Source organism: Protopterus annectens, chromosome 3.part0 (assembly GCF_019279795.1).
Source record: "Protopterus annectens isolate FY-2018-M chromosome 3.part0, PAN1.0, whole genome shotgun sequence".
Taxonomy (NCBI): domain Eukaryota; kingdom Metazoa; phylum Chordata; order Ceratodontiformes; family Protopteridae; genus Protopterus; species Protopterus annectens.
This window is the reverse complement of record NC_056731.1, coordinates 433,947,535-433,971,482: the sequence shown is the minus strand read 5'-3', so window position 1 is coordinate 433,971,482 and position 23,948 is coordinate 433,947,535.

Genomic DNA, 23,948 nt, shown 5'->3' with positions numbered 1-23,948 from the left:
TGGTGCCTCAACAGATCCTGGAAACTATCACCCCATAAGCCTGACTAGCTTGGTCTGCAAAGCTATGGAAAGGATCATCATGGACCTCATAAATAAAGATATTGGGGACCTACAGACACTGGATCCTACCCAGTTTGGCTTTGTTAAGGGCAGATCCTGCCTCTTAAACCTGGTCGATTTCTTTGAAACAGTCACCAAGGCCATTGACGAGGGGAAGGTTGTCCACACAGCCTACCTGGACCTCGCAAAAGCCTTCGATACAATACCCCACTTGGGCATTATAGATAAGCTCACCAGCTTAAATATAAACCCCTATGTCACTAGATGGGTTGCAAACTGGCTCAAGGACAGAACCCACATGGTTAGAATTGCTGGAGCCATGTCAGACTCCAAACCAGTTACAAGTGGCGTCTCACAAGGCTCAGTCCTGGGACCTCTCTTGTTCGGTATATATTTCTCGGTACAGGCCAACACGGAAGGACTGTGGCTGACCAAGTTCGCAGATGACTGCAAACTGGGTGCCATAATCAACTCTCCAGCCGACACAAGCATCCTCCAAAAGGGCCTCATAGAAACAGACAACTGGTGCCAGAGCCATGGCCTCAAGCTAAACGCCAAAAGTGTATAGTCATCCCTTTGGCAAAAACAAAGTGCCTACAAATTACCACATAGGTGGTAATCCATTAAGTACAGAAGAAGTCATGAGGGACCTGGGGACCCAAGTTGATAGCAATCTCTCATTTGACAACCACGTGGCCAAAGTGGTTAGAAAAACATTTTATATAGCCCACCTAATCATGAAGGGATTCACATCTAGATCAGGGAGGTCATCGTACCTCTTTACTCATCCCTCATCAGGCCCATAATTGAGTACAATGCCCCTTTTGGGATGTACCTTACCAGACACCTGCAGCAACTGGAAAGACCCCAAAAGTACCTCACCAAGAGGATCAAAGGGCTCAAACAGATGCCATATGCTGCCCGGTTAAAGAAACTCCAGCTCTACTCAGTGGCATACCGCCTGCTCAGAGGCGATCTGTGCCTGACGTATAAAGCCATGTCCAACCCGGAATTAATGGACATGCTGCACCTCAGAAAATCAAAATCCCATCGAGCTACGAGAGACTTGAACCTCAGCACTGAAATAAATAGGACATGCTGGAGGGACAGATTCATAACCCAGAGGCTCCCTTCACTCTGGAATAAAATCCCAGTCCAGGTTAGGCAGAGTCCCACATTGACTCTCTTCAAGAGGAATCTTGATGAGTGGATGGGAGATCGTAGGTTTACCCCGGCTATCACTTCTGTGTCACTGTTAGACAGAGGCACAGTATACTAACCTCAAAAAAAGGCATAGCAAAATTAATTTAAAATGGGTGGCGAAAGCCAAACACACTCTGGCTAGGCTTATAAATGCCCTAGGGCAGATAGCCTAGTATGAACCTATGAACCTATGAACCTATGAACCCAAGGCCACGTGGATGCTGTCCACTTCCTAGCAGACACTGCCCATTCCATGGTGTCATTCATCTGATCCATTGACTCAATCACACAGCAGAGGCAGTTATGCACATTATCCTGTGCCACATCTAGAACCCTAAGCATCTCCTCGGTAGCCCTAGTGGAATGTGGCTGTGCCTTCATGACAGCCCTAAACATACATCGAGTAGCATATAATGACACACCAGATCAGGTGGACAACAGGAATCCTCTGATCAACCCTACTAACCCTGCTGTATGGCACCCCCCCACAATTTGGCTACAACCTGAGTTAATGGCACTGAAGCTGCAGTAACCACAATACCCTCATCAAGTGTGTCACCCCTCAAACCTGTCCAATATCTGAGGGCTCAGTGGAATAGGTATGTGTAGGCCTACTGACTTTGTCTGAATTGAATACAGGGGATGTGTGAGTCACAACTTCAGTGCTATATTCAATCTCTGCACCCCCAGACTGTGCCTAACTTTGGCCACCATCATTATCAGAGCCTACTGATACTCTGACATCAGATGGTAGGAGACCTACACTTCCACTGTCAGTATCACTTGTGATAATAAGCAACAAACACAGGAATTAATTTACTACTACAATAAATATTGTGCCAATATAGATGATAAAAAGTAAGACTGGTCACACAATCGCAGATGATACAGCACTACAGGCACTCATTAAATCCTCTTCACACACACAAATAATTGTGTGTGTGTGTGTGTGTGTGTGTGTGTGTGTGTGTGTGTGTGTGTGTGTGTGTGTGTGTATATATATATATATATATATATATATATATATATATCAAATGCTTAGTAATAAACACATAAACATTTTCCTACCATGTGCAGAAGTCTCCACACTTTGTAGGGAGGATGGTCTTGAAAGAAATGAAGCAAGGAAAGGATGGCAATTAAGCCTAACAATGGGAATAACAAAATAGCTGAAACTGAAACTTGGCTGAGACGTCCACCCACACCCATGTGTACTGAACAACTCTTACTTATCAATAGGCAAAGCTACAAAACAATTTTTCACAGAAAGTAGCAATCAAATTATAAATTTTATCCTACAAGCAAATATAAAAGTCACCATATGTCATCTTACCAGGAAGCTGCTCCTGGGGCACCCATGTCCTCCCAGCCACATAGGTTCATAGGTTCATAGATTAGTACTAAGCTAACTGCCTTTGTGAGCCATTTTTAAGCCTAGCCAATTATCCTTTGTGAGACTCAAACCCTGCACCTTGTGTTTGTAAGGCGAACATCTTAACCATTAGGCCACCCTCCCAACCCCCTTATTAGCACCGACATCAAGCATACTGTGCACAGTATCCACCAAGTTGTCTGGATCTCTGACAGTGGAATTCCTCACTTGGTGTCAAGTGGTGGCTCAGATGCAGGACCACCCCCTCCCCCATAGCCAAATGTTCTTGGGCAACTGCAGATGCCCTTCTCCAGGCTGAAGAAATCATATCAGTGGCCCAGTGCCATACCTGATTATAATTTCTGCTGCAACCTCCAACTGCATTGACATTGTTGACTAATTGGTTCCAAATTTCCTTTATGGCAATCGTATACCTATGTCCTTTCTCAAGCAGAAAGGCTCCCTGGTGCCTCAAAGCCTGTATTATCATTTCATTTTCTGAATCACTTAAAGGCTTGGGTACCATAATCCTATCTGACATAAAACAGAAAAAGATAACACAAATAACTATCAAATAACTAGTTTATTACTTACAAAAAATAATCAGTGTGTGTGCCCTTTTGTCAACATTTAGCACTTGAAACACATTTTTCATTTAGTGCAACTGAAGGTTTGTTTGTGTTTGAGGGGGATGTGGAACAACCATCTAAGGTTTGTACAAACCAATGAATACCACATAAGTAATGTATGTTTTCCATGGAAATATCAGGATGCATATAAATTTTCAACAGAAAAGCACTTGAAACACATTTCTCTTAGACCACAGAATGGTAGGTGGCTCTCCCACCCACAAAACACCAAACAGATGAAGGTTTATACAAACCAAGGAATACCACAGAAATAATGTGTATAAACTTTCCACGCAATTATCAGAATGTGTACTTATTTACAACAGCAAAGTCAATTTATGAATGCCAGTCACTTCTTACTGTGTCCATCACTCCCATGGAGGTTGTCCTGGGCCATCTCAGAAGCATAACACTAGTGTCAGTGACATGTACATTACATTTTTCCCCAATAACATAGACTATTGTAAAATAAAATTTAAAAAATAATAGTTGTGTTGAAAGTATAACCTATCTCTGAAATATAATTGCCTGCCAAAAATGCCTATGTCAATAGTGTAGTAAAAAGTTTCAATTTTTGCTGGATATATACATACATTTGTAACATTTTACAAAGTTTAGAATGTACTTGAATAATACAAACATACCTTAGCCAACTTAAAAGCATTCTCTGCAGAGAGATCACCTTCAAAGGAATACAATTATTCTGTTTTGTCCATAAACACAAGTTTCCTCACCTTCAAGTTCCCTATCTACACAGTTAACTTTTTATAGTGTAGATTCAGCCCTATGAGTACTGTGAAAATGCAGATGAGATGTGTACTCGTTAAAATTGCTAAATATCAAACTTTTGACTTTGTGTATCAGATGTAAACATAGTGTAGGCTTTACACCATTGTTAGCTGCTAATGGCTTGCAGCTGTGAATGATTAGTGTTAGAGAGAAGAAAAACGCAGCAGCAGTTCATTAAATCTTCACTGCATTGGGTGTGCTAGTGAGAATACTCTTATAAAGTGTGCAACTAAGTTCAGCAAGCTTTTAAATGAAACAAAACACACATTTATTATTTTTGATCACTAATAGCAAAGCTCTTCTGCCTTTGCTGAAAACTGTTTTTTACTGTCATGTATTTTTCTTACACATTTAAAGGAAAACTGATACAAAATGCACTATAGACTGCATGTCTGAGATTACAACAGAGGTAAGGGAAGAATGAATGCAATACAAAGAGGAGACAAAGCTGCATTTTTGTAAATGTATTCATAAAAGGTTGTGTGATCACTCATGGCACTAAATATGTAAGCCACAAATGTACAACCAACTTAGAATGTGCAAGTGTATGTCCTGTTAATACAGTAGGGGAAATGTAAATTGCTTGTATGCATGTGATTTGATTGATGTTGCAAAGTTGTGTCTGTGGCTAAGAGAGATAACACGCTCCACCAGTGTTTTGTAATTTCATTACTCTGATAGCTCAAATCCAGAGTTGTGTACTTGTTTAACATGTTTAACTTTTTATTTTTTTGTCGTTAACATTTGTGCAGCAAGTGGCTTAGTGCAAACACAATCAAATGCATAAAAATTTTAAAATTAATATCAGTTGCCTTAGGAAGTGCAATCACACTTAGTGACATTACATGGCAGTCAGTACCTTGGATGATAATGACAGCAGAAATTACACCTGTGACCCAACTGCATGTAGCACAAGGTGTAAAGACTTTAAGGTACACAATAGATAAGATCCATAAACTGCGGTTCAAATTCTGCAGTATTTTTTTTACTGAGGAATGATCATGAGTATTAACATAAATAATATATAGTCACCTTTTCCTTTGCCATTTGCTTGTTTCTCACTTGTGCACAAACAGGATTCACCGCAGAAGAAAAAAAAAACAGAAACATTGTTACTTGCTTCGCCTTCCTTCGTGCAAATGGGCTAATTGGTGATACATGGCTAACCATTCTCTGGACAGTACTGAGTGTAAAAAATACACTTGCTGCCTAACTTTCCCTGTCGCACAATGTGTAAGTTCGTAGCCATAGGCCAAATAAGTCAGGGTTCTAATCCAGCATGCTTCAATTTTTTAATGGTGTCACACTTTAATTTTTCACAAATATGATGATATAAAAATAATTATACATAACAATAACTATGTATAGCAGGTTGACTGAGCATAAACATGGTATCATATCTATTATATGTGTAACTGGTGTAGCATGACAATTATGATTCTGTAATTATAAATGTACTGTCTGATGTGGGATGGACTTCATAGTTTACTAACACAGATATACACACCTCCCATAACACAAGTATAGCTGTAAAGCAGAATGTTTTGTGTGGTCTGAACCAGAACTCAAAAATCTACTCTGAAAGTATTATAAGTAAATGCATTTCCAGTATATTGCCACACATTACTTCTGCTTCACACATAAAAATGCATAACCCAGGACATTGTCATGTCCCACACATACATGGTTGATTGAAGTATAGTACCACTCACTCTTTAAGTTGCATATTAGTAATGACCATGTTTGGCAAACACTTATTTTGTTTCAATGAGGAAAAATATTTATGTGGGGATATATGGATTATCTTTTTTACAAAGGTTTGAATCTCACATTGTACAAATTTCAAATTTTCAAATCTATGTGCTTAGGATTTCCCTCTCTCTTTCCCCCTTGGCTGACCTGGTGTGATTCAGTTTGAACTCTATAATTCCCTACAAAACAGAGTCTACAGGACTGCAATTGGTCACCATAACAAAATCAGTTTCTCTCAGCATTTAAGCAGAGTGAACTCTACAGTTCCCTACAAAACTGAGTCTACAGGACTGCAGTTGGTCACCATAACAAAATCAGTTTCTCTCAGCATTTAAGCAGATTGAATTCTACAGTTCCCTACAAAACGGAGTCTACAGGACAGCAATTGGTCACCATAACAAAATCAGTTTCTCTCAGCATTTAAGCAGATTGAACTCTACAGTTCCCTACAAAATGGAGTCTACAGGACTGCAATTGTTCACCATAGCAAAATCAGTTTCTCTCAGCATTTAAGCAGATTGAACTCTACAGTTGCCTACAAAACGGAGTCTACAGGACTGCAATTGGTCACCATAACAAAATCAGTTTCTCTCAGTATTTAAGCAGATTGAACTCTACAGTTCCCTACAAAACGGAGTCTACAGGACTGCAATTGTTCACCATAACAAAATTAGTTTCTCTCAGCATTTAAGCAGATTGAACTCTAGAGTTCCCTACAAAATGGAGTCTACAGGACTGCAATTGATCACCATAACAAAATCAGTTTCTCTCAGCATTTAAGCAGAGTAGGTTGCACACAAAAAGCATTTGTTAAGCTTTCACTTACAGTGCTGTGTAATTTTGCAGGTCACTATTTTGGTCAGCCATAGGGCTCTTTTTTCTACATGATTGATTGCCTCCTTCCCCTGTAACTTAAGTAAACTGACTCTTAACATTAAGAGCTATAATACTTACCTTATAGCTTTAGGACACCTTAGGAAACCTTGTAAACTGCAATAGCCCCACTATGTTTGCCCTCACTATGCTCAGGCTCTCTTCGCTCCCCCTCCCTGCCCCCAATTCCCTCCTGCCCCCAGTACCTCTAAATTTATAGTACTATAGCCACTTCCCCACTTTCTAGATCCTATCTGCTTTCATCTGGGATAATTCCTCCAACCCCCATTCTTCTACCTACATTTTAATAGCACCTATTAGCTTTCATCTGGCATTCTCCCATCCCCCTTCCAGTACCTTTACCTCACCATTCTATCTTCTGTTGTTGCATCACCAGGTAAAACAGTTCCTTAACTCACTAGCTGAATCACAGATAATGATATACTCCTCTTTACTACCCCTCTTATTTGCACCATACCTCCTTACCTTGTATGAGAACCAGTTTCTCACGGGATTTCAGGTTCCGAAAGGCCATACTATCACCCCAGCTGTAAATCCTCCCACCTTCAACCATACTTACAGTACCAAGTCCTATCCAACATCTTGTTCAGTCTATCAACATCTCAACCCCAGGCACATTAGCTCTAGATCCAAACACTACCACAAACTAATAAACAAATTCCTGAAGTGCATCACCAAGTATAGACTTAACCTAATACCTGGTGCTGATATTCACCCCAACCCTGGCCCACCCACTTCAGATACACATACCCCCTCTACTTGCAATCTAACCACAAACCTACAATTAATAGGTCAACTAACTCTCTCTTAGCCTGTCATCTCAATATTGGAAGCATTAATAACAAGGTACATGAATTGCATGCACTTCTGGATGTCCACTCCCTTGAGATTCTCTGTTTATCTGAAACCTGGTTAAAACCTAACACTACAGACAATGAAGTGTTACCACCTGGGTACAACATACACAGGCTAGATCGTGCTTCGAGGTAGGGGGGTGGGGTAGCTTTACTCTATAAATCTGAGTTGAATGTCACCATAGATGTAATACAACCACCTCAGATTAATAACTCAGAGATTCTTGCCACCAAATTGCAACTTAATAAAAATAAATGCATTAATATCATCTGTATGTACATTCCCCCAGTTAACAAAATATCTACACTTGAAGATATCCTGCATTGGCTATCATGTCACTACCCCCAAGAAACCCTACTACTTGGAGACTTTAACATAGACTGGGGCACCTGTTCCTCAGAATCACCAACCACCCATATTAACCTGCATGCATTTACACAAATCATATCCACCCTACCAGGATAGGTAAGCCCAACCAAAAAGAAAGCATACTTGACTGGGTACTCATAAATAGTCACCCCCAACTGTACACCTCTGGTACCCTCCCTGATGGCCTAAGCGATCACCTTCTCACATATGTAATTAAGCACAAAGCCATTAATTCCCAACAACCCTTACTCAGAAAGGTTAGAAACAATAAAAAGTTTGACCTTGCCAGATTTCAACAAGAACTAAACTCATGTAATTGGTCTATTCTAAAACTCCTCCCCTTAGAGGAAGCAGTAGCATACTTTAACAACAAATTCCTTGAGATCCTTGATTTGCATGCACCTGTTCGTTCAAAGAGAACAAAGGCAAAAACTGTGCCATGGCGTTCTAAAGAGTCTAAACTCAAAATTACCCTTAGAAACAAAGCATGGGCTTTATGGCATTCTTCTAAAGACCCCCGAGATCACATTAAATACAGACAATCCAGGAACGAAACTAAAAAATCCATTTTACAAGACAAAAACAATACTACTGTAATTTACAGACAGTAAATCAAAATAACCCTCAAAAGTTTTGGGCAGGTTTAAATAATCTACTACATCCTGGACAAACTTCAACCCCAATCCCTGCTGCTACTATTGATAAAACCCCTGAAGATGTTTCTGACAGTTTTAACCGATTCTTTACTGAAACAATTCAAGCCCTAGCTAGCCAATTACCTCCTAGCTCCCATGGTCCTGAAAGTAGCACCCCTAGAAACCTACTCACATTCAGCTTCCAACCAGTCGCCACTTCACTTATCCGTACCTTGATCAAAAAATTAAAACCCACTACACTTTCTGCTGATCAACTCCCTGCCGAGTACCTACAAAAATCAGCTGATGCTATTGCTTACTCTGTCTCAATACTAATCAATCAAACCATAGTAGAAGCTAAAATTACCACCATCTGGAAAATATCCTATGTAATCTCACTTCATAAAGGAGGCAGCTCTACTGAACTCTCCAATTATAGGCTAATACCTATACTCTCTCCACTTGCAAAGATTATGGAAAAATGTATTCATAGACAACTCATGCACCACCTAATCCAGAATCACCTTATGGCAGACACTCAGCATGGCTTTCGTCCTCATCACAGCACTACTTCAGCCCTCCTAGCCTTTACCAACACCATAAACCATAATTGCAACAATAATTATATATCCTCAGCCCTCTTCTTGGATCTTTCCAAGGCATTCGATATGGTGGATCACCAACTTTTAATCCATTCCCTGCAAACATTCTGTCTAGATACTAGAGCCCTTCAATGGTTCCAATCCTACCTTAATAATCGACATCAGGCTGTCTTCTGGCAGAACAAACTCTCTAACCTTCTACCTAACACCCTTGGAGTACCACAAGGCTCTATACTAGGGCCCTTGCTGTTCTCCATCTTCATTAACGTCCTTTATACTGTCATCTCAAAAGTCAGCTGTATCCAATATGCTGATGACTCTATGGTCACTTTAAAACTTTTTCATTGTTTAATTAATTAATTAGGAGACTAATTGTCTCACTGAGTATGTATATAAATATGATGTTTGTATTCAATTAATTGTGATCCTTGAAGGCGAATTGCCGAGGTACCAGATCGCTGGATTAAAGAAAGCAAGATACTGGTGAAGTGCTGGCTGTTTGCGTGTTTTTCTAATTTTACTCTGACTGTGAGGTGTTTTGAATTGGATTATTTAGCCAGTTTCTTCACCAGCTTATTTATATCTTCACACTATCATGTTGCAAACTAATGGAGGCTCTGAACAGAGCCTTTTGTCAGGAACTATGCTTTTTTCTGATATAATGAATGAACGCGAAAGAAAGTACACTACTATGGATCCCTGGAATGTTGGCACTGATCGAGATGTAGATGGGCGGTTCGTACAGCTGGAGAGACTCATGACCAAGGAAATAGCATTGTATTTGGATACGCGCCTATTGGAGAAATATGTAAGTCTAAACATTACTCCAAGGGGGTTGCGTATTGATAAACTTCCTGCTACACAGTTTTCTGAAGAGGAGTCTGACCTCTTTGATGAGTGGAAACAGACTTCTCTTTCATGTACTATTAGCTGGCTTTGTATTTTAATTAAACGCAATATGAGAGCTCATGAAAAGTTAAAAATGGATATTTTGCATCTGCAGGATGAGGTGGCGGGGGAGTCCTGTTATAGGATGCAAATTTTGAAAGTGAATGAAAAAATTTGTAAATTGGAGGGAGAAATCATCCAGAGGAAGCGTAACAAGTTAGTGCGTGATATAAAAGATTACGAGACTGGCATATTGTTCTCATGGCAATGAGAACCTGTACGTAGCAGGTCAAAGGTCAGGAATGGAAGTCAGAGACAACGAAGTATTTCAGCGTCTTCAACGGACAGGAATACTGCAAAAAATGTGACTTTCGCCAATACTTCAGCGACTGTTCGCACAGCTGAGGTTCTTAATGGTGCCTTAGCTTCATCGAACACAGGAGATTCCTTTCAGACGAGTACATCGAATAAGGGAAGAAATGGAAGGAAGGGAAGAAACCGCTTCAAATAATACATTGCTATGTGAAGCAGGTTTTAGCCCAGAAAACTCTGATATAGAGACTTTAATGTGTATACATTTATCTAACTTAGAATTGACTCATGACATGAAAAATGTTTTGTTTAAAGGTAGTAAATTTATACCAACTTTTTTTTCTTCTCTTGCTGATATATACTTTGAAATTAAAGCTTTCATTAGAAAGCTATTGTTAAAGGTTTATTTTTAAAGAGAAGATGAGTTAGTTTCTGGAAATATTGATTCTAATGTCTGTTGCACTACCATTGATTTGGATGATAGCCTACTGAATTTGTCTTTATATGACTATGATGGGTCAGACCTCTATGAGTTGTATGAAAATGATGAACAAGTGAACCATGACAGTAATTATAACACTGGTTATGGTAAATTGATTGTGCCACATCTAAGAAATATGAATAAGTTCACACCTAATATTAATGTGCCTGCCATTTCAACTTTTTTTAAAGTTCTTTTCAAAGAAATTGAAACAGCATATAAAATATTTTGTAAAGAAAAAAGATGTCATAATTTAAACAAAAATGAATAGCAAGCTTTGAAGGAATTAAAAAGTTTAAGTCTAACTTTATATTCAAATGTGCTGATAAAGGTGGAAATTGGGTTGTTATGAACAAACTTGATTATTGTGAGATGGTTGATATCTTACTTTTAAATGGAGAGTAATATAAGAAATTGGATCATGAGCCTACCAAGATGTTTAATGATGAGCTATTATTTTTATTAGAAAAAGGATAACTTTGGTTTTTTTTTAAGATAAAGATGTTCGTAGAATGTATATCAAAAAACCTACCATACCCATTCTATACGCTCTGCCTAAAGTACACAAAAATTTACAAAAACCACCGGGCAAGCCTATAGTTTTGGGGATAGGTTCCTTTTTGGATAATGTTAATACTTTTTTAGATTTTCATCTGAAAGCTCATTTACATAAGGTAGTAGCTCATATTTCCAATACTCAGGATCTCATCAATAGCATATCTCAAATCAAATGGCATCATGATTATTATTGGGTAATCATAGATGTTAAATCACTATATACTAATATAGACATCAGATGGGGGCTGGATTCTATTTTTGATATGTTGGGTGAAGGGCCAAGAACCACCTTTTTGGTGGGCTTATTAGAGTTTTGTTTGACTCATAATTATTTTTTCTTTAATAATAACTATTTTTTGCAGGTGAAAGGTACAGCGATGGGGGCAGCTTTTGCGCCCTCATATGCTGTTATATATATGGGTTTTTTTGAAAAAACATTCATTTATCCCACTGATTTTTTTAGGAATAATGTAATATTGTACAAGTGCTTTATAGATGATCTTATTTTTATCTGTAAGGGAGATATAATTGAATTTTTTGAATTTTTTGAGGTCTTAAACAGTAATGGACACAATCTTTCCTTTTCTTATGAGTTAAATAGAACACAGATTAATTTTTTAGATCTGTCACTATTTGAAAATGTGGAAAATATAGGATTTAGGCCTTTTAGGAAATCTACTTCAGTTAATATGTTTTTGCATGCGACCAGCATGCATCCTGATCATCTATTAAAGGCATTACCTTATGGTGAATTTAAGAGAATTTTTGACCATACCAGTAATGTAAATGAAAAAGCTAATGAATTGAACAAAGTTGTGTTGAGGTTAAGTGAAAGAGGTTACAATAAAACACAATTATTAGTATGCAGGGATAAATTACTTGGTAAAAAAGCAGACATTGTAAATTTTGAATCAAGACGTGAAAATTTCACTATGGAACATAATAAAGATGGTGAAAAGCTTTTTTATGTAACCAAGTTCACTGCTTTTTCTGAAAAACTTGTGTCATTGGTTAGAAAATACTGGTATCTTGTCAGTGATGATGAGTCTATTGGTCATTTTCACCGTAAACATATTACATTTTCATATAAAAGAGGAAAAAATCTCAAGGAATTGTTAAATAATAATTTAATAGAAAGGAAAGACAATATTATAGTTTCAAAATTAGGCACCTATCCCTGCGGTTCTTGTAATATTTGTGATAAGGTCAGGAACCTGAGTGTTATTAATGATATAAATTTTACTTCTAAACACCATTTTAGTTGTAAATCTACAGGGGTGGTTTATATATTGGGCTGCTCATGCAAAAACATGTGGTATATAGGACAAACAAAAAGAATGGTGAGGGTACGTATTTTAGAGCATTTAAAAGACATTAGAAATAAAAATTTGGTTAGTCCTGTTGCTAAACATTTCCAAGAGAAACATAGTGGCTCTTCTAGTAGTTTAATATTCAGTATATTGGGAAAGCCCTTCCTTCAAAGAGGAGATGACATTGTAGTAAAATTACTGGAGCTTGAAACTAGAATGATTTTCAAGTTTCATACTTTAAAGCCTAATGGCATGAATCAGGAATTAGGTAGTTAATGAATTATTTATATTTTGTATATGCTCACATATATTTATTTATTTTATACTCAAAATAAGTTCATGGTCACTTTAAAACTTTTTCATTGTTTAATTAATTAATTAGGAGACTAATTGTCTCACTGAGTATGTATATAAATATGATGTTTGTATTCAATTAATTGTGATCCTTGAAGGCGAATTGCCGAGGTACCAGATCGCTGGATTAAAGAAAGCAAGATATTGGTGAAGTGCTGGCTGTTTGTGTGTTTTTCTAATTTTACTCTGACTGTGAGGTGTTTTGAATTTGCTGATGACTCTACTCTGATTTGCTTGGCCACAACTCCAATAGAGTTATGGTCAGCTACCCAGACCACCTTTAATACAATAGAAAACTGGCTTTCTGAACGTCGTCTGATCCTAAATCCCAAAAAAACTAAAATGCTGTTATTTTCACCAACACATAGGTCTACTGCTTTCACCTTTACCATAAATGCAAATGATGACACAATAATCTCCCCTGACCCCTCTACAAAACTATTAGGTGTCATCATAGATAATAATCTAAACTTCGACCTACATGTTAGCCAAACTATCAAAACCATCAATAAAAAAACTAAGGTCACTTTACAGAATAAAAGCCTTCCTAACCCCTCTAGCTAAAATTGCCATAGCTCGCTTTCACCTTCTTTTGACCCTTCTGTATGCATCCCCTCTACTCTCAAATTTAAACAAGACTGTCCTTAACAAACTCTCAATTTGCTACAACCACATAGCCAGGTTTGCCACTGGGCTGCCTTTTAGGACACATCATTGCATCAATCTAAATCAGCTTGGGTGGCTTGAACTACCCAGCCTAATCCAGTATAACCAACTAATTATGGCCTATAAAATCCTCTATAATCCGGACAATACTCCTGCACTTAAAAATATTATCACCCCCTATAACAATCCTAGACCGCTTCGATCCTCTAACAAACTACTAATTCAGACTAGCAAAATTAATAACACAGTCGGTGACTCTCTCTTTGCAAACTCTGTAAGTAGATCCTGGAACTCTCTTCCAGCTGATATTACCTTACTTTCCACCTTAGGTCAATTTAAAACTAGACTCAAGCAACATTTGTCACCTAACTGGCTATGTCAATGTATCGAGCCTGGCTAACTCTCTCTAGAATGTGTATAAATCTGTTAACCAGCTTACTGTGTAATTTAATTTATTCCTGACTTACACTCGGGATTAATTCTAACCTGTGTAACTTGTTTAAACTTGTTTAACTTGCTTACTTATGTAATCTCTGTAAATAGTCTGTTTGTAATATGTAATGCTGGTATTATGTAATGCTGTATCTGCTTACCCTTGGAGCTTTTCTCCCAGGGCCTCCGCTGAAAATGGACAAGCATCCAGTCGGACTATCCCGGTCAACAAATGTAAAATAAATAAATAAATAAAAATAAAATTACTTTTATAAGTTTGTAAGGCCACACAAAATATGTGTCAAGTCATAAAATTGATTCCCCTCCATTTCCAGGCTTTAAAAGCCAAATCATTTAAAATACCAGTTTTGACCATTGGTTGAACTGTTGTGAGGTATAGCAGAACACACACCATAAATTATTGCCAAATGGCAAATTATCCTTTCTATTTCATAAACTGCCTTATTCTTTGACAATGGTGCTGCCCACTTAACATTGCTCAAACACAGTTGACTAGGTTGTGGAGGTTTGTGCACTGTCTGTAAAATGGGATGTCATGAACTGGAGGGAAACCACTTTTACTGTTGTTGGTGAATCTGTACAGACATGGCAGGAGCTGGGAAGGATGGTGCCCAATTCAGGGTTTAAATGTGGGGTGTGGAGGAGTCAAAAATATTTATTGTACTCCTTGTAAAGTGTTACAGCTGTAGGTTGTTTTCAGGGAAACTATACAGGGTCTCAATATAAAGCTGAAGCTTGGAACAGTCTAGCTAAGTCTGTCTCCAGTGTCACTGGCATACCACACACTGGGGAGCAATGTAGGCACCATTATAATGACCTGAAATGGCGCAAGAAGGCACAACTTAACCAGTGACTGGATCAGTTTAGGACTGCTGACATTCCACAGCTGTATAAGTATACAGATAAAGCAACTTTAAATGATATGGAAAGCTGTAGCGGGTCTATATCACATAGTCGAAGTTCCATAACTCCGAACACCTAATGGTCAAACCATTATGTTCGAAGTTACAGAACTTCGACTACAGAAAAAAAAAATAAAAAACAACGGACAACAAAAGAAATTGTTGTAAGCAGGGGAGCAAGCCCCCCCTGCACACCCCACACCCCCCCCGCTACTTAAATATACCAACTCCGAGATTGCACCACATTGAACTGAATGGAAACCTCCGCTTATGGAGATTTCCATTCAAACACTCAAACTTTTACAAATTCAAACATATGGTCTCGACCATATGTGGTTCAAACTTGTAAAAGTTCGACTACATGATAGGAAGCCAGGTGTAGCTAGCCAACAATGGTATGCATAATGCTTTCATGTGTCTTTTTCTCTCCTTTATTTTACAGCTGCACACAAAATTTCAGTGAACAGAGAGGTGCATGCTGAAAGATTAGAAAGAGTCAGAAATCGAAGGAGTATGTATGCAGCACAAATGAACATGATTGTATTAAAATTATTGCTCTTCCATATATTACTAGCAACTTAAGCAAGCAGATCTTAACTGTAAAAGCAACTATGCATGCTTTCTTCTGTAACTCTTGGTGATTGTATTAGGCAAGTAGTGTATTTAAATTTTGTGGATTCATCTCCCACAAGTAACAAATACATTCAAATTAAAAATATATAATTTTTAATTTTAATACCGGCAAAATTGGCTTTAATGTCATGCTGTTAACTTAATCTGCACTGTATTTAAAAGCATATGTGCAATATCTGTATATTGCAAGGATTACTTGTTACAATTCAGAATCATATTTTGGATTTGGAAAGCTGTATACCTAATATAATAATAAAAGTATATTAATTGTTATAAAGAATTTCTCACATATAATGGTTCTAATCATATGTTTTCTTTATTTTGTCTCACCCCACCCCTTATCTCTCTTTTTATATACTTATATCTATGTGACCACACTGTTCTGATGTCATACTTTTCTGCCAACAAACAAACAAAATGATTTTCAGCACAGTGAAGTAGGTCAACCATTGGGGCTCACCCTGCCAACCCTCCACTGTCTGCACTAACACCCAGCACATCTGTTATACAACCTAGCAATACTGCCTCTGCAGCCCCTGTAATACTTGGCCTTTCAACATCAGGTAGTGCCGCCTTGGCTACTGGTGCATTGGTACCCTTTGGAAGTACTGGTGGAGATGGGGATTATATCACCCAGCAAGATCCCCCAGGAATGGTATGTGAGGTATTAGGATCTAGCACTGATGCCCACCTCAGCCATCTGGAGAAGCTGTTCCTCAGAATGTATAAAAGACCCCCCCCCATCCCCACAGGGAGCTGAGGAAGGGGGCAGTGATCACAGTTCTGAGGGTGACAACTAGATTCTCACTGTTTCCATGCATGATGGCCATGTCCCTCCAATACCCCCTACCTTACCCCAATCATGGTGTTTCCCAGCCTTTTGTGTTCATCCCCATCCTTGTGCCTTGTCCTGTTTGTCTGCACGTGCTTCCTCACCTACCCTACCTACCTGACACTCACATTTCTATGTCCCTTCCTCAATGTTCCTCCCTTCTTAAATCCAAAAAAAAAATGTGCACCTGTCCCACAAAAAAAAAAAAAATATTGTCCCATACATAGGTGCCCACTTTGCATATGTGTCTTCTCAACACACTTAATTTGATCAAATTGGCTATACAACATGATTGCATTGTTGTCACCCATCTGTGTTGTGGTGACAGTCCAAATTCATCCAATGTTCTATATATGTTCACATTACACTGCTAAAGAAGTGGATAGCTATAGATATTTCTTAATTCCCTCCTGCAAATTCCTTTATTACTTCCCCTTTGTTCTTCCCCCTGCTTGTCCCCCTGTTTCATCACTTTCCTATCTACCCCATTTTCACACATTTAATCAGGTCAAAAAATAGAAACACACAACACACACATGGCCAGAAATGGCCTCTAATAAAGCCTTTACATTTTGTCCTCTGTTTTTTCATGGAGTTTTGCATTGCTCACCAATGCCAAGTGGTGGTGAATGGCTCTATACACAAGATGTCAAAACCTGCTGAGCTTTTGCCATCATCCGTACTAGTCCGTTTTTCTCCCCACAGTGTTGTTTAAACTTGGGGCAGGATTCACGAAGCCTCCGTGTAAGAGTTATAACTCATACATGGAGGCTGCAGTTAAACTGAGTGATGTCAGCATGCTCTGCATATTCATGAGAGCATGCTGAATCACACTTAAGGCCAACACGGTCCATGTAAGACAGTAGGGGGCGTGTCCGTACGCCGAGCCCTGTAAGTGGACACGCCCCCAGAAGAGGAAAAGTTCCCAAAGTAAACACCCACGACAGAGTCCACGGAAATGTGAATAAACAGAACACAACACATGCCCCCACAGACTATTAACAGAAAACATATAAATAAACACGTTTTATATATTTTTTTAAATTGTAAAAATGTTTAACCGTGAGTGCGCTCGTTTGCGTGGGCATGCCCGTAGCACAGCTACAGTTAGCAGTCAGTGTGAAAGCATATAAGAACTAAATATGCAAAATAAGCCAGGAAGCAATAGCGTAGTGGTAGAGATGTTGACTGTAGAGCAGGCATTCATGATTCGAGCCCCCACAACACCAATTTTTTTTTATTAGCAAAATAAGCAGGAAACAAGTCCCTGACAAATATGTACACATAAAACCACAATTTATGTAAAATGTAATGAAATAGCCCATTTATATTGAAGAAATGTGAGGTAACAAAAGAATAAAAAATGCCAGATGTGCTCATAGCTGAGCTACAGTTTAACAGAGTGAGTGCAACTGCCCGTAGATGAGCAGTGGTTTAACTGGTGCAAAATGAGTGCCCGTAGCTGAGCAGTAGTCTAACACGCTAAATCTATGTGCCCCTAACTGAGCTGAGCGTAATATGTGTGCCGATAGCCAAATGTGGCTTAAAGCAGCGTACCCCATTTGTGCGGAGCTGCGCACCGCGCAAACAAGCTAACCGACGGGCAACGTTGAGCAGGCCGTATCAAAACTGCCTTTACACAGACACACCCCTCAGCATGTCTAGACAGTCATGAAAAATAAAAAGCAGTGACCAGGTTCAAACCCAGGATACTATACACCATAGTGAAGGTACAGAACCTCTAAGCCATGACAGCAGTACCTTTAAATGCAATAATAGCTAATATATAGGAATGAAGACAAACTAGAGCATGACAATGCAGGTTTACTGAAGTTGATACAATTCCAAAATGGCCAATCACAGATATGTGCGGGAAAAACGGACTATATAAGCCCCATAGGCGGGAATACACAACATAAACGATTGTAGAACTGACCTGCAGGCAGAATGACAGGAGTAGGAGAGGGTAGTTGCTTTCGAGCACAGAGGTGGGGTGTTGAGGAGTCCAGGTACATGGTCTGGCTCCTAGTCCATAATCATGAGGCCCAACTCATGCAGGGCCAGGTCCTCTGGGGAGCATACAGGGCTGAGCGTGGGACCGGTTGTCTCATGATCTCACCAGTGCCACAGGAATTCCAAGGACTGGTGAGCAGGTCCGTCACCACCATGCGGACCTGAAGAGACACAAGCAGGACCAACTGAACCTTTGGATCCAGGAGGCCCGGCAAACACCCAACGCCCCACTACTGAGTAAGTAACATTTAATTATGTATGTAAAACATTAAACTAGCTGATATTATGGAGATGTGTATTCCAATATTACTTCATTTATATTACAGCTGCAGGTGTCCATTCTGCGAACCGCAGAGCCTATGGTGATAGGCTGGTGCGGTTGCGTCACCAGGCAGGTCAGTAATCCACTACCAGTAACTGTAAAGAAATATAAAAGTATGACAGTCAGCAAAAGAGTGCAGTGTAGTCAGTAAGGAATAAAATCTGCAAGTAACAGTGTGAAAGTGTCTGCAAGTATTGCTTGATTACAAAAGTGTGTTTCAGCCTGTAAGTTAAACTGAAAAATGAAACTGTCTGACATATATTCTGAAATAAAAATGCCCTACCTGTAAGAAAACAGTACACAACCTGCAGCAGGCTGAAAAGTATAGCTGCAGAAGATGATGATGAAATCACATGTTTGAAATATATCCCTGTGGAAATACTGAAACATGACAGAAGTGAGACTGCTGGAAAGGATTGTAATAACTACAGGTAAAACATTACAATAAAGCCTAGAAGTAAGTACCATCCTGAATAGTAAAATGAAAGCAAGTGAGAGAGTGTGAGAAAGTGTCATGAATCCAGCAATACAGTAATAATAACCCCTGAATAAAGTATACTGCAGTCAAGACAGAATGAAATGCATGTGAGATTCAAAACCAAACAGCGAAATCTGTTCAAAGTGTTGCTGCATCTGGAATGTGTATCCCAAAATCTGGATATGTTGCTCTCAGTCTGCAATATGCAGACAGGATGATTGTCTGATATACCAAACATCCACACTTCTCTACAGCTATATAAAGCAAATGTAGCAGGATGATGTAGCTGAACAAAGCTAGATATGAATGTGTATGAAGAACAATAAAATGTATATTGATGTTGCAGTAACAGTCCTATCACCAAGTTGAAATAGTTATCATATAGGAAACTGTAGTTAGAACAGTAGTGTGTATATAACTGTAACTATTAGAAATGTACAGCATATGTATTGTTATTCGAAGGTGTTAATATTACTTTCTTTACCCCACCCTATAACCACATATAACCCATTCCACGTGAAAATGGTATGTGCAATCACAATTAACACCCTGGACATTTGTCCTGTTGGGTCATATATATTTGCATGTCCGTTGATGCATCTGCCCTGTTCATACATCCACACCTGATGGCCTGTTGCCATCAATTAACCATGCATGTTGTTGGACTGTGTATTTCTGTTCAAATTATGCATGTGTTATGCACTCTGTTCAATGGTGTGAATATCTGGGTGTTTGGTTAATGGGAATACTAATGCATGCTGTTACAACTAATTGTGAATGGTATTATATGTCACTAACCCAAACTGTCATGACATAATGCAAAACATAGGACGACAGGGAAGGTGGGTTCCAGCAGACCCACCTCTCCCACCTCAGCTGGCGAGTGAACCTGGCACTAGTGCCAAGTCCGGACCCTCCTCCGGTGGCCCTGTGCCACCTGCGGATGGAAGCGCTGCAGGGGATGGGGCTCACCCCCCCTCTGCAAGTGTGGCCAGAGGAGAACCACCACTCACCCTCCGTAGCGTCCGGACTGTGGTGCGTAGGGAGATTCGGGACTCTGTTCTCGAGCCCCTACGCCAGCTCGAGGCACGGGTGGCGCAACTAATGGGCATGCCTGTTGCCCAGCCTACACAGCCCCCAGCACAGCCCTGTCCTGGGCAGTGAAGGAACAGTGGCAACTGCCTATGGGTGGGGATATCAGTTCCACTGTTGCCATCTGTGGGCTCATGGGCTCTGGATATCCAAACCTCCGTCCCTGTAAATTGTGTAACCCCCCCACACATGTCATACACCGCCCCTGTATGTGTCTTGTTTGTCTTGTCTGATTACCTACCCAACCTACCTCCCCAGCTGTACCGACTTCCTTCACCTGACATACCACTCTCACCTGAAAAAAAAAAAAAAAAAAAGGGCACTCTGTACCCACAAAAAAATTAAGCCCCATACATAGCTGCCCATTCCGCACACATGTCTGCTGGACATGGAACCTATCAATTACAATTGGCTGTACAACAAGTATTATTGTTGTCCTGACACCTCTCTCAGGGGTGGAAGGTTTCAAATGTCACACCAAATTACATACATATGCACAGCTGTTGCTGATGAAGAAATGGGCAGCTATGGGCCTTACCTGCATCCCTCCTGCACATCCCAACCTTGTTTCCCTACTGTCTTACCCTCTTTGTGACCCCTTTTTCACCACTTTCCTGTCTCCCCATTTTCTTTTCTTTCAAAGAAAATAGCGCGGGTGTGCGCCAGAGTAAGCACCGTTAAGCGGTTGTAAGCGGGTGTGCTCTTGTGTGCGCGGAGCTAACCGCCAGTGCGCATGCGTGAGCTCCATGCAAACCAGTGCTAACCCGGTTACAACTGCTTAAAAGTGCCTTAGTCACTTTGATTGACAGGTCCTGTACTCAGTTCAAAAGCAAAATAAAATCCCACTGTCAGTCCCGAACCCAGGACCTTGGAAACACTAGTCTGTACGACCTACCACTAAGCCATGACTCTTACACAAAAACATTGTGCTAAAATAAATATAACATGTAATAGTAGGGATGAATGTAAAGGGAATATAGGATGTGTAGTACACAAAGCATGTCATTTAAAATTACTGTCAAAACTACTGGATTTCCATAATAGTAGTGTGTGAACAGAAACAGCCATGCTAATTGGCAGCTTGTAGATAATAAGGTCAGTTAAAGTACATATATAAATGTATGTATATGTACATATATATATATAAATATATATCTATATATAGTTGTAGGAGTCAATGTGCATACACACTTGCTACAGGGAACATGAGAGAGGAATGGAGAAATGTGAATATACAACACAGCCTGAATCATGAGAGAGATACTAACCTTTACACTCACAGAACACTGTCCACAGCATACCAGCATGGTCCCCGCCCTCACAATCTGAAAGGGCAACGCCTATCCCACATACCCTTTTATAGCACTGACCTGAAATCACAGTGAGAACTGCAATCAGTACACAACTGGCTGTATGCAATTAGCAAATGCTGGCTTACAATTGGTGCAGAGGCCATCACATGGACCTATGCAGATACCTACAAAAGCATCCAGTGCTAACACTCCCCACATGCAATACATTCATTGCATTGTCTGTAAGCAGACAGAGGGAGAGCAATAAGTGAGAGAGAGAGAGAGAGAGAGCAAAAAAAAATAAAAAAAAATTATACACTGTGACTCTGTCACCCGAAGCTGTCAGCACTGACAGTAGCAGCAGCAAGCAGAAACTGTGGTAACGCAACCAGCTGCAACAAACACAGGTAATGCAAAGTAGCAGGTTAATAGTGTGCATACTGTGAACCCTCCAAATGTGTCATAGGTCTGTATCCATAGGTATGTCCATGTGATATGTTGTGTGTACGTAGTTCCACCAAAAGGGGATGACCATACATTACATGTCAATCTGTCTTAGGCCATGATCCTGGCAGCAGTTGTCTGTGCATTGGCCCAGCAATGGCTGTAGTGACTGCTTTGAAAGGTCAGCTAGGTTCAAAAGTCAGGATCAGCCCATCCCAAAGGCACACTGGCTGGGAACAAGTGTCTGCAGGTACCCGATATCACTGCATATGCATCCCATACTGCATAATTCCATAGCTTAGCAGACCAGGCCCGTTATGCATATGATGTGGTAATTCCCAGGGTCAGTCGAGGTGCCCCCTTAGTGGTGTGGGACCACTGTTGCTGTATGCCACTGTCCAGGTACATATCCTGTAGTACGGCCAAGATAAATTATCAGTGTTATATGCGGTTGTATGTCCTCTCGGAGTGCCGGTAGCACACATCCAGGGATACCACGAGGTCACAGTGATGCTGTGTGTTCTTCTCTGCTGAGGGCGGTCCTCACCTGGACATGTGAGATGATAGGGAGGTTACATCCAGCTATGATAAATATTTCAACTGGTGGGGGAGAAGGAGGGGGGATACGTGCACCAAACATGTCTGCAAGATTGTTGCCAATATCCATGTGTTTGGTGAATGTTAAGTAGGTGTGTATTAACACAGAGCATATCTGAGGCATGTGGTCCATATGTGTAACATAACTGAAGAAGGCCTTGTGGTCATCCATAGTGTTTGTGTCCATTTCCCTCCCAGAGTAGGCTGTGGCCATTGTTATGATGGACCGTAGCGTAGTACCAGTGCTGACCACAGATGCCTTCCCTTAATGTGAATGTGCTCTGTCCTGCAGTAGCCTCCTGCTATTGTTATACAATCTGCCTCTGTCTGGGGTCCACCAGACAGGATGCCTAACCTTTGTGCATAGGGTCTGGGTTAGAAATGTGTGTGCAAGTTCCATGCAATCTGTGGCATGTCTGCGGTAAGCATTTGCAAAGGGGTCAGCAGTGTGGCTTGTGGCTTCCACTGGCCCAGTGTGCTGCATGGATACCATCTCAGTCTCAGCAAGTGAATAACTGTCTAATCACATACATATCAAAGTAGTCTACTGTGCTGGTGGTGGTGGTGGGATATGTATATCCAGGCCGAGTAACTTCTGTCCACATCACAGTAGTGGACGGTGTCCCACATACAGTACCTTGGGATGAACCCCCAGAGTGAGGTTGTGCATTGCACCTGTCAGTGTGTGCTGACCGATGGGGCATGCTACTATGTTGTGTGGAATGTGGCAGGTATTGTTACACAGGTGTTGGCTGAGCACTGATATCTGGCCATGTACCTGTGTATCCACCATGACACACACACATGCAACATATGGGAGTAGTAGTATATCACTACACATGAGTATCATGTATAGTATGTGTGCCATATATTGCTGACATGGTCTGCTGATATCCTGTTTGTGTTCTCTTCCAGGGAGATGGCGCGACAGCGTAACCCCGCCTACTCTGTGGTGGAAGATGAGGAGATCCACCAGAGCCTGGTGTGGGAGTATGACATCCTGTTTTCCCGCACCAGTCAGAATCAGCAGGAGAGGGCCACACTGTGGCAAGACCTTGTCTGTAGGGTAAATGATATTGGCACGCATAACAGGACATATGAGCAGGTACGACATCACTGCAGTGATTTAATCCGCAGTGTCCGGCAGCGTGCATCAGATAT